We start from the raw sequence: 10,418 nt of genomic DNA on the forward strand, positions 1-10,418 counted from the left end.
AAATCCAGGTCTGAGCCCCCATGAGCAAGCCAGCAGCAACGGTGGCAAGGAAAAACTCCCTAAAGAGGAAGAAACCTTGAGAGGAACCAAGACTCAGAAGGGGAACCCATCCTCCTACGGTCGACACCGGATAGCAAACATTATTAGTATCACGTATTATAGTATAAAGTGGGAAAAGAAACGCAGCGATTAACTTGATTAATTTACGATTATGCAGCAGCAACAGCATCTGAGGGAGAGGACTGCACAGCCTTGTAAAGCAAGAAGCTCAGTGGTGGTCAAGCCGGTCCAGAAGGCTGGTGAGCAGTGGCACCCGATCAAGGCAGAAGAGGCAACAGCATCATACGCACAGGATGGGCAGCTGATCAACTCGGCAAAGAAAGAGAAACGCAGTCAGTTCTGTAAAGAGTGACTGACCACAGATTACAGAATAACAGAGCAGCAGAGACTCTGTCAGGTCTAGATCTGACAGGGAAGACTAATCACCAAAGGCTCGACTATACAAGTTTTTAGCCTAGACTTAAAAACTGAGGCTGTGTCTGAGTCCCGAACATTAACGGGAAGATTATTCCAGACCTGGGGGGGCTTTGTATGAGAAGGCTCTCCCCCCTGATGTAACTTTATTAATTCTAGGTACCAGTTAAGGCCTTTGTGATTTGAATTCAGAGTAATAGAAGAGGAAAAACGTTAATCTCTGTAGTGCTGTGGCCTGGAAGGAACCCAGTATTACACTTCTGGTGTATAATCTTTACATTATGTGGAGGTTCTTTAAACTAAAAAAGTTTAAAATCACATAGCTCATTTATTTGCTGTTAAGAAACTTCCACTTAAAGGAAACCCAAAGTAAATCTATAGCAGGAACTCTTTTTGTCACCTTCATTTTTAGTAGTGGGCGGCACGGTGGCGTGGTGGGTTGCGCTGTCGCCTCACAGTGAGGAGGGCCTGGGTTCGATTCCCCGGCCGGGCGACTGGGGTCCTCTCTGTGTGGAGTTTGCATGTTCTCCCCGTGTCTCCGTGGGTTTCCTCCGGGTTCTCCGGTTTCCTCCCACAGTCCAAAGACATGCAGTCAGGCCAACTGGACATGCTAAATTGCCCCTAGGTGTGAGTGTGTGAGTGACTGTCTGTGTCTGTCTGTCTGCCCTGTGATGGACTGGCGACCTGTCCAGGGTGTATCCTGCCTCCCGCCCGAAGACTGCTGGGATAGGCTCCAGCATCCCCCCGCGACCCTGACGGAGAAGCGGCTTAGAAAATGGATGGATGGATTTTTAGTAGTGTGTGACCGTTTTTTGCAAAAAAAGGACAAATATACATCACAAAATAATCGCTGCCATCTTGAAGCATGAATGTTGTTTGTACTATTGTCCAGTTTTATAGATAACTGTATGTCATCCCGTGTCAGAACTAAAGAAGTCAACTTCAGACACTAAACATGTCTTGGATGACTGGGTAAGGGGGTAATGAGGGGGTAAGCTGTGTAGATTTGATAGCAATTTGATGGTTTACTCAAGTATCAATTCAGTGAAGTACGAATAAATTTCCCATCAAAGCCGCCACACTATTTTTCTTTTCTTTCTATTCTTATTGTTTTATGCCATTTGAAAACACCAGCTGCTCATTTTTTCACATTTCATCATAATTAAATCGTGTAACCAAAGCCATTCATAGTGGTTTGATATGAAATGGTTCACTGTAGAGGAACCAAGGGTCACATTGTCTGCAATGCAAATATAGCCATTTAATTTGCCATCCTAAACCAGCAGTGGACCTACACATGTCTTTTTTATGTAATGTTAATAATAATTATTTCGGTAAGTCTGAAAAATCTATTTGCCTAACACCACCCTGTATGTACGTCTCTGCCATAAATGGGTTTCAAAAATATGTTTTATACCAAAATATTATCTCCAAACTATCGTTTAACAATGTCTCGGGCATCAGGCAGCATATTCAAAACCATTTCATATAATAACTTTCTGTGATGTTGCTTTCACAGGCATAGACATCTGGTTCCTATCACCACCACTGTGAACAATTCTGTCTCTGTAAGCTTCCCACAGCAGAACCAAACCACTCTGAATTTTACCCCTTTAAAGTGCGAAACTATTTTAATCCTTCATTAAAGTTAGCATTGTGGAGATAAGGTTTTGTACAGCAGTGATGATATTGTGTTTGAATGGGCAGCGTAGAGGCCCTGGGATGGGTTTCTAATGTCTTTCAATCACACTGATCTAGGACCTGTTTTTGACTTTCATGTCTCAATGGATATGATTATTGGGATATATATGGTTCTGATCTTGCATCAGCCCTGTTACTGTGAAAAGCGTGATAAATACGAGTCCATGGTAATTTAATTCTCCTTGCCATGCACACACCTCCACTGATGGATTAATCATGCCATTTCCACAAAGGTCCTTCAGGAGAGGATGGAGTTTGCCGCGGTCACTGACGCTTAGTGCCATAACTCAAACTCTGCCAAAATGTCAGCGCTGTGTCGATGCCGCAGGATGGATGTGCGTTTTGGGCGGGCTGCTTTGAATGTGTCCTTCGGTGGATTAGAATGTATGGATTTTTTCAAAGGACGCGGAATTGCACAACTTAACTCTACAATAAGCACAGATTTGACTGTCAAAAGCAAGTCACAGATCGATCCTGACATATGTGTGGGATATGAGACTGGGGTGATCTGAAGTAGGGGAGCGTGCAACACATTTTGGTGTTTGCTGAATAATTTTAAGAGATTTTCATTTTATAGAAACAACCTACACATCTCTGCCACAAATGTAAACAATTGTAAACAATTCAGCCGAAAGTTACAGAAGTGCAATGGAACAACCAACCCCACTGGTGGGGTTAACTGTAACAGACGGAGGGGCTGGCTGTAACAGTTGCTAAAAAGTCTGATAAACGGATGCAAACACAATTAATACAGTCCTGTGTTGTTTGATGAGCTTTCCAATCTAAATAGTTAAAAATATACAGTTGTATGCATACAAAAGTTTGGGTGCCCCTGGACAAATAACATGTATTGATGATTTTCTAAGGAAAAATAAGTCCACAGACACTTCTGCACATTTTAATGCACAATTACTGATCATTTACCAAATTTTAAAACCTATATAAAATACAAAAATATAAGACCTGTCAAGAGAAACCTGAAACCAAAACCTGCGTGAGAGAAACGCTTCAGTCAAAGGATTCTATTTAGCACCTAAACAAATGACTTGCACTAATAATGTTCTTTTATTATAAGTTTTAGAATTGTGTTCACACTGTCAGGTACAGGCATAAAACTGTACAGCTATGTCATTACACAGCGATGTTTAATGCTAACCATACGCCAGAGGACTTTGAAAAGACTTCTGAAAGACTGAAGTCTGACACTCTCACACTGAAAGACAATGTCACAGGTTTTAGTCACCAAGTATGATTTAGCAAAAACTAGGAATCTTGCAGTCACTACTTGCAAGACTGCAACTAGATTTTTTTAGATTATTTCCACCAGGTGCACAAACAAATAAACACTTTTCCTTCCACTCTGTAGTGGTGCAGATGGGAAGAGACGTTGGCTGAGCATGTAAAGGTCTGGGGCTCAGAGCAGCACTGTAGAACTGCATACTCTGGCAGATCATCACCTAGAATCTATTTAATTAACCTTTAAAATATGTAGTTAATGATTTACACATCAATACAACATGTGGCGATTCAGCATTGCTGATTGGGTTTTATGAACAAAACCATAAAAACCAAACAAATAAAATAAGAAAATAGGAAACCAGTGTAACAGAAAGCAAAAGTTTAAAAAAGGGATATATAATGCAATAATGCCAAGTCCTCTGCGCATTTCCTTACATCACTGCTACACTCAGTGAACCTGAAATATTAAACAGACTGAAATATACACAGAGGCTCTCTCTGTCTCGCTATGAGACCACCATCGTGACCACCTTACACTGAATGATCAGCAGGACGTGTGACACAACTCTAACGAGACTCTCATGATTTTGTTCCAACGCTGGAAATTTGAAAAGCTGTTTGATGTAAGGCTGGCATGATGTAGAAATCTGATCATTTGTTTACATTTGTGTTTTTAAACCAGTGCTAATATAATGTTGTGTCAGCATCAAGCTATCAAGGTTAGTTTAGCATTATGATGGATTTTGATGTCAGCTCTATAGTTTAATTGCAGACATTAAGAGTTAAGCTCGTAAATAGCATCTAACATAAGTAACATAGTCTTCACTTCTTAAGTCTCAAGTTTTAAATAAATCCTTTTCTGAAGGCTTGAACTTGAAGTCTTAGAGCCTGTTAGCTGGTTAGCTTTCTCTTCACTTGCTCAGTCCTACTCTAGCAAGGGCAAAATATATCCAGTTACAAGGATAATATAAAGTGGAAACCAGTTAGAAAGAGTCCGTTAGCAGCAAACAGTAATGTTCCACTGGCAGTTCTTCTAGTTGGATTTGCTGGGCATGATATTCAACAATAACAACTCAAGCAGTGATTGTGGAGCCGTATTGACTGAACATTGAGCTGTTCTTGCTGGAGTTTCAGCTTCACTCGGCTGCCTGTTGTTTCAGAAGGTCTCAAAGACATTTAATGGGACACAAAACGATAAAATGAAAAGGTGCAGTGCGTAAGATTTAGTGGCATCTAGTGATGAGGTTGTAGATTGCAACCAAATGAATACCCCTCCCTCACCCCTCACTTTCCAAGCATGTAGTAGAACTTACAGTGGCCCTCTTGTCCTGATTTTATCTTCATGGTTTTGCTTCTTTTATGGTGAGGATTCACGCTATCATGGTTTTCTTGTGCTAAATAATAAATATGATCTTCCATTTGTCAAAATTTGCATTCTCAAACTTCTCACAACACAAAATGGTTATCCAGTATCAAACAGCAACCACTGACTCTTCTTCTTTCTATTTTTTCTAATTCGTGCTATAGCGCCACTGAATTCAAGCTGCCGCTTCAGAATAAAACCACAGAAGGCACTCTCTAGAGCCAGTGTGTTTGTTTGTTTCTTCTGGCCTATTGTATGAACATGGTGGCTCAACATGGCACTCTCTATTGGAAGAGGACCCTCTCCCTACGCAGATATGAGGGGCTCATTCTAAGCCAGCGTTCGGCAGCTGAAATTTACATTTACATTTACAGCATTTAGCGGACGCTCTTATCCAGAGCGACTTACAAGAAGTGATTTGTCAATCTAGAGAAAGTATCTTTGCTAGTTACCAACAGGTTAGAGAAAAAGACAGTCCTGAGCTCAGATACTGCTCGATACAAAAGTCAGTGTAGATACTCAGAGAAAAGGAGCAGAGTTGAGCACAGAACTCTGTGCCATGCAGTGCCATGCAATACAATACAATACAATACAATACACAGTACATTCAACAATAAAGTAAACTACAAAACACAGTGCAATACAATAAAATATGATGTACAAGTGGAGCACAATATATTGCAAACAATACTTAATTCAACTTCAACTAGTTCAAAACGCTGCAGCCAGGGTCGTCACTAAAACTAGAAAATCTGATCATATCAGTCGAGTGCTATCATCACTTCACTGGCCGCCTGTTAAATTCTGTATTGATTATGAAATTCTTTTATTGACATATGAATCCCTACATGGGCTCGCTGCTGAGTACCTGCAAGACCTTATTTCCTATTACGAGCCATCACGACTACTCAGATCCCAGAGTGCCCAGCTTCATTAATAGTTCCCAGAATTCTGGGGGAAGAGCTTTTTCTTATAAAGCCCCAAAACTCTGGAATGATCTTCCAGAAACTGTTCGGGACTCAGACACAGTCTCAATCTTTAAGACTAGGCTGAAAACTCACTTGTTCAGTTTAGCTTTTGGTAGCTAATGTTCCCCCTTAGATAAAGGCAGCAGATCCAGGGGTCCATGGACACAGGGAATTATAGTAAACTGAGACGCTGGTGCTGTCGTCCCGCTGCTCGCAAGAGGTTACTCAGGTTTGTGGACGGTGGAGCGGAGGGATGCCGAACTGTTTCAGAGTGCTGCCGTGTCTGTGTCCTTCTGGTTCTCTCCTTTTAGCTAAGCTGTCATAGTCAGATCTGCCGGAGTCGTTAGCCACACTCTGGAAATGTTCACATTCCCTGTTTTGCGTACAAGACAGGATAAAACTAATTCCCTCTCCCTGCCTTTTTTCCGAGTATACAACCGCCCACATGTCCGGCCAGACACTGAAGGACGACTGACTGTCGAGCCCTCCTGCTACCCACTTCAGACCAGCTGCCCACGCCCCAGCTACCGTCACCTACCTTGGACTAGCTGCCCACCCTACATTGATGCCACCATCGCCCCTGGCTTGCTCACCTGGGCGTTTTGCATTCTTGTTAAAACTTTGTCTTTTCTGGAATTCTGTGAAGCTGCTTTGTGACAACATCCATTGTAAAATGGACGTTAGCTCAGCTATAGCTGCTTTTCTCACATCTCCAGCAGGCAACTTTTACACAAATGTCTCTCAACATTGAACTTTTTATGGGATTGAAGTCAGTTTCTCATTTGCCAGATTCTTGTTAGAATTTTCCTGTTTCACCTTGAATGAGGCATCAGAATGTAACTGCTGCACCATTTATGGTGTAACAGGAAAATTAGAACAAGAAGCTTGGCAAATAAGAAACTCAGCTTTGCGACTTTTTAGTGTTTGATAGTTTCTCGTTGCAGATTAAATGTATTAGGAAACCAGCTGGAGTGCTTATGAACACAAATAAGCCCATTTGACTCCAATTTTTTATGTTTGTCCTAAATCTCTCTTTGCTTTTTTGTTAGCTACTAGCTGGTGAGATTGTTCCCTGCGTTGCTGTGTGACCAACAGTCTGTGCACCAACCTTCAGGGTTAAAGGGTGAATAAGCAGTTATACATTAACTCCAGCTTTTAAAACCATTTAGTTTTAAACTATATTTGAACGATCAGCAGAGCTTTATTTTACTGTACAGGAGGATTCTTTTATTTTTGCCTAAATGTCTAGTTCTGCTGTAGTGCTGCAACAGGGCAGTAATAGAGCCCAAATGCAGCTCCGGAGCTGCATGTTGCTGATCCCTACTAACAAAAACACAATAATTTGTAGTTACCGGTGATTATACACTAAAGAAAACATGATTTTTTATATACTATATTTCATTTCTGCTAAAAGATGCCCCTAAATCTTACACACTGCACCTTTAAGTAAGCACATATTCCTTGACTTTGCTAAAACAGTAGTGAACAACACTTTTGTTTCCCAATCATACACTATATTGCCAAAAGTATATGGTCATCTGCCTTCACATACATATGACCTCGAGTGACATCCCATTCTTAATCTATAGGGTTTAATATGATGCCGGCCCACCCTTTGCAGCTATAACAGCTTTAACTCTTCTGGGAAGCCTTTCCACAAGGTTTAGGTGTGTTTATGGGAATTTTTGACCGTTCTTCCAGAAGCACAATTGTGAGGTCAGACACTGATGTTGGGCGAGAAGGCCTGGCTCACAGTCTCCGCTCTAATTCATCCCAAAGGTCTTCTATTGGGTTGAGATCAGGACTCTGTGCAGGCCAGTCCAGTTGTTCCACACCAAACTCGCTCATCCATGTCTTTATGGTCCTTGCTATGTGTACTGGTGCACAGTCATGTTGAAACAGGAAGGGGCCGTCCCCAAACTGTTCTCACAAAGTTGGGAACATGAAATTGTCCAAAATCTCTTGGTCTGCTGAAGCATTAAGAGTTCCTTTCACTGGAACTAAGGGGCCGAGCCCAACTCCTGAAAACATCCCCACACCATAATCCCCCCTCCACCAAACTTTACACTTACACTTTAGCAACGCAGTTAGACAAGTACTGTTTTCCTGGCAACCGCCAAACACAGATTTGTCCATTGGATTGCCAGACAGAGAAGCGTGATTCGTCACTCCAGAGAACACGTCTCCACTGCTCTCGAGTCCAGTGGAGGTGCTTTACACCACTGCATTCAATGCTTTACATTGAGTTTGGTGATGTAAGGCTTGGATGCAGCTGGTCAATCCTGGAAACTCATTCCATGAAGCTCTCTACACTGTTCTTGAGCTAATCTGAAGGCCACATGAAGTTTGGAGGTCTGTAGTGATTGACTCTGCAGAAACTTGGTGACCTTTGCGCACTATGCGCCTCAGCATCCACTGACCCCACTCTGTCATTTTAATTGTCCGACCACTTCGTGGCTGAGTTGCTGTCGTTCCCAATCACTTCCACTTCGTTATAATACCACTGACAGTTGACTGTGGAATATTTAGTAGCGAGGAAGTTTGACTGGACTTGTTGCACAGGTGGCATCCTATCATGGCACAATGCTGGAATTCACTGAGCTCCTGAGAGTGACCCGTTCTTTCACTAATGTCTGTAGAAGCAGTCTGCAGGCCTAGGGGCTTGGTTTTATACACCTATGGCCATGGCAGTGATTGGAACACCTGAATTCAAGTATTTGGATGGGTGAGTGAATACTTTTGGAAATATAGTATCTTTTGCCATAATCTCAAAACACACTGAAAACTACGGCGGAGATTCCTTACAGTGGAATTCACAACATATTATCCTGAACAACACTTATATGATCAGAGTCAAGGAGTGGAGATGATCTCCTGAGTACCATAGTTATCAAGATGAGATGGAACTAGAGGAAACTCCTCTTTGAGCTCTTTAACTCCTTTTTTCTCCCTCATGCTTGCCAACAAGCGTTGTGTTTTTTAATAACTGTCTGAAATTAATCTTAGTGAGGTAAGACGGCTGATTTGCATTCATTAACAGTCAACTCCAGAAGTCAAGTTCATTTCCAATCAAATTTGGTTAATTACGCATGGAAAGACGTAATTCCCAAAAGAGAGGGCCTGGCGAACTCCAACTCACACGCACACTGCTGCCGGCATTTGCCGTAGCAAACAAAAATCTCCAACCCCCTTGATCCGATGAAGCTGAATGAGATATCCTGATAAATGTCCACACTTCTGAAGGCCCTATTCCTTGGGTAATAATGATGCGAATTTGCCCTTATTGTGCACGTGCCTGCGTCATTAATTTCAATTTGTGCGTGGAAATTAGTTCAGTGCTGTGTTGTGATGTAAATTAGGCTGGTGAAAGGATGAATAACTACAGAGCAAAACATGCAAAAGACACCAGCAGCAACTTTTACCTTACCTTTAAATTGTGTGAAGGTTCCCTAAATGTCTGGAGAAAATCTTCTCAATGTAACATTATAGGGACATGCTGATAACGTCCCATGATCTTGATAAAAGTCCCCACAATAATACTATTAAATATTCAATGTGTAACATTATATGAATGTTCTCTTAAACTTGCTTTAAATAGAGGATGATGGAATGTACTTACCCCAGCTAACACACTGACCTTCTAAAAACATTCTCCCATTCCACTTGCTTGTGGGAACATTGAATTGGAATGTACCTGATTTTTCAAAACGTCCAGCTTTCATTCTGTTTCCAGAACACAAACCAATATTGCACAAGAGTTTGAGGAAACATTCTGGAGAACATCCTTCTAACTCAAGGGTCACCAACAAAATCCGAAGTTGAGAGACATTTTCTAAGAACCTATTCTACTTTTGTGGAAAAGTTTCCTGCTGGCTGGACTTAAAGTAGAAGTAAAGTACTTTAAGTAAAGCTTAAAGTAGAGCAAAGTTAGTCTGTGTTTTCCTTATAATATATTTTTTAGCCTATGCTAGTAAATTACCACATACTTTACAGCCACGATGGTGAAATGGACATTAAATTTTGTGGCTCTCAAGGTGGTTTGATTTGGTTGAAAGGACAAAATGGCTCTTCTTAACATTTGGGTTGCCGACAACTGTTCTAACGGAAGAATAACGTCCTTAAAGCATTAAGAAAACTGGCCATTCTGGATTTTCAGGGATGTTTCCACGAAATGGAATGTTTAGGAATGTAAATTTGTTAGCAGGGTAAAGACTAACCAGGTTTATTTTGAGAAGAACAATATCATGTGTAAATATTTATGATGGTGGCTCCTTGGGACAAATGCCAAGGTTTGCAGATTTTATGCTGCTATTTTTTTTTAGGTGTTTAAACAAAGAGTGTTTTAACATGAGCTTTTAACTATAGCTTGAAAACTGTCAGATCATTGTTTATGCATGACAAAGACACTTTATTGAATAATAAAGCAAAATATACCTAAAATATGAGCAAATAGCTGTTTTATGCTAATGTAAATCTTTGCAGGTATCTAGTCTTACTTAACTGTAAAAACAAGAATTTCTAAACGAGAAATTAAATTACATTTACAACTTTGATGTTGTGGTCTAAGCGAAGGCGTATGTGTTCTGTACAAAGGCAATTCCTCAAATGAGTTTCTATTCATAAAGAAGCTTGCTCTCCAACTCCTGCGACCTTAGCAGTGGCATGATTTTTTA

The sequence above is a fragment of the Pygocentrus nattereri genome, chromosome 12 (genome assembly GCF_015220715.1).
Source record: "Pygocentrus nattereri isolate fPygNat1 chromosome 12, fPygNat1.pri, whole genome shotgun sequence".
Taxonomy (NCBI): Eukaryota; Metazoa; Chordata; class Actinopteri; order Characiformes; family Serrasalmidae; genus Pygocentrus; species Pygocentrus nattereri.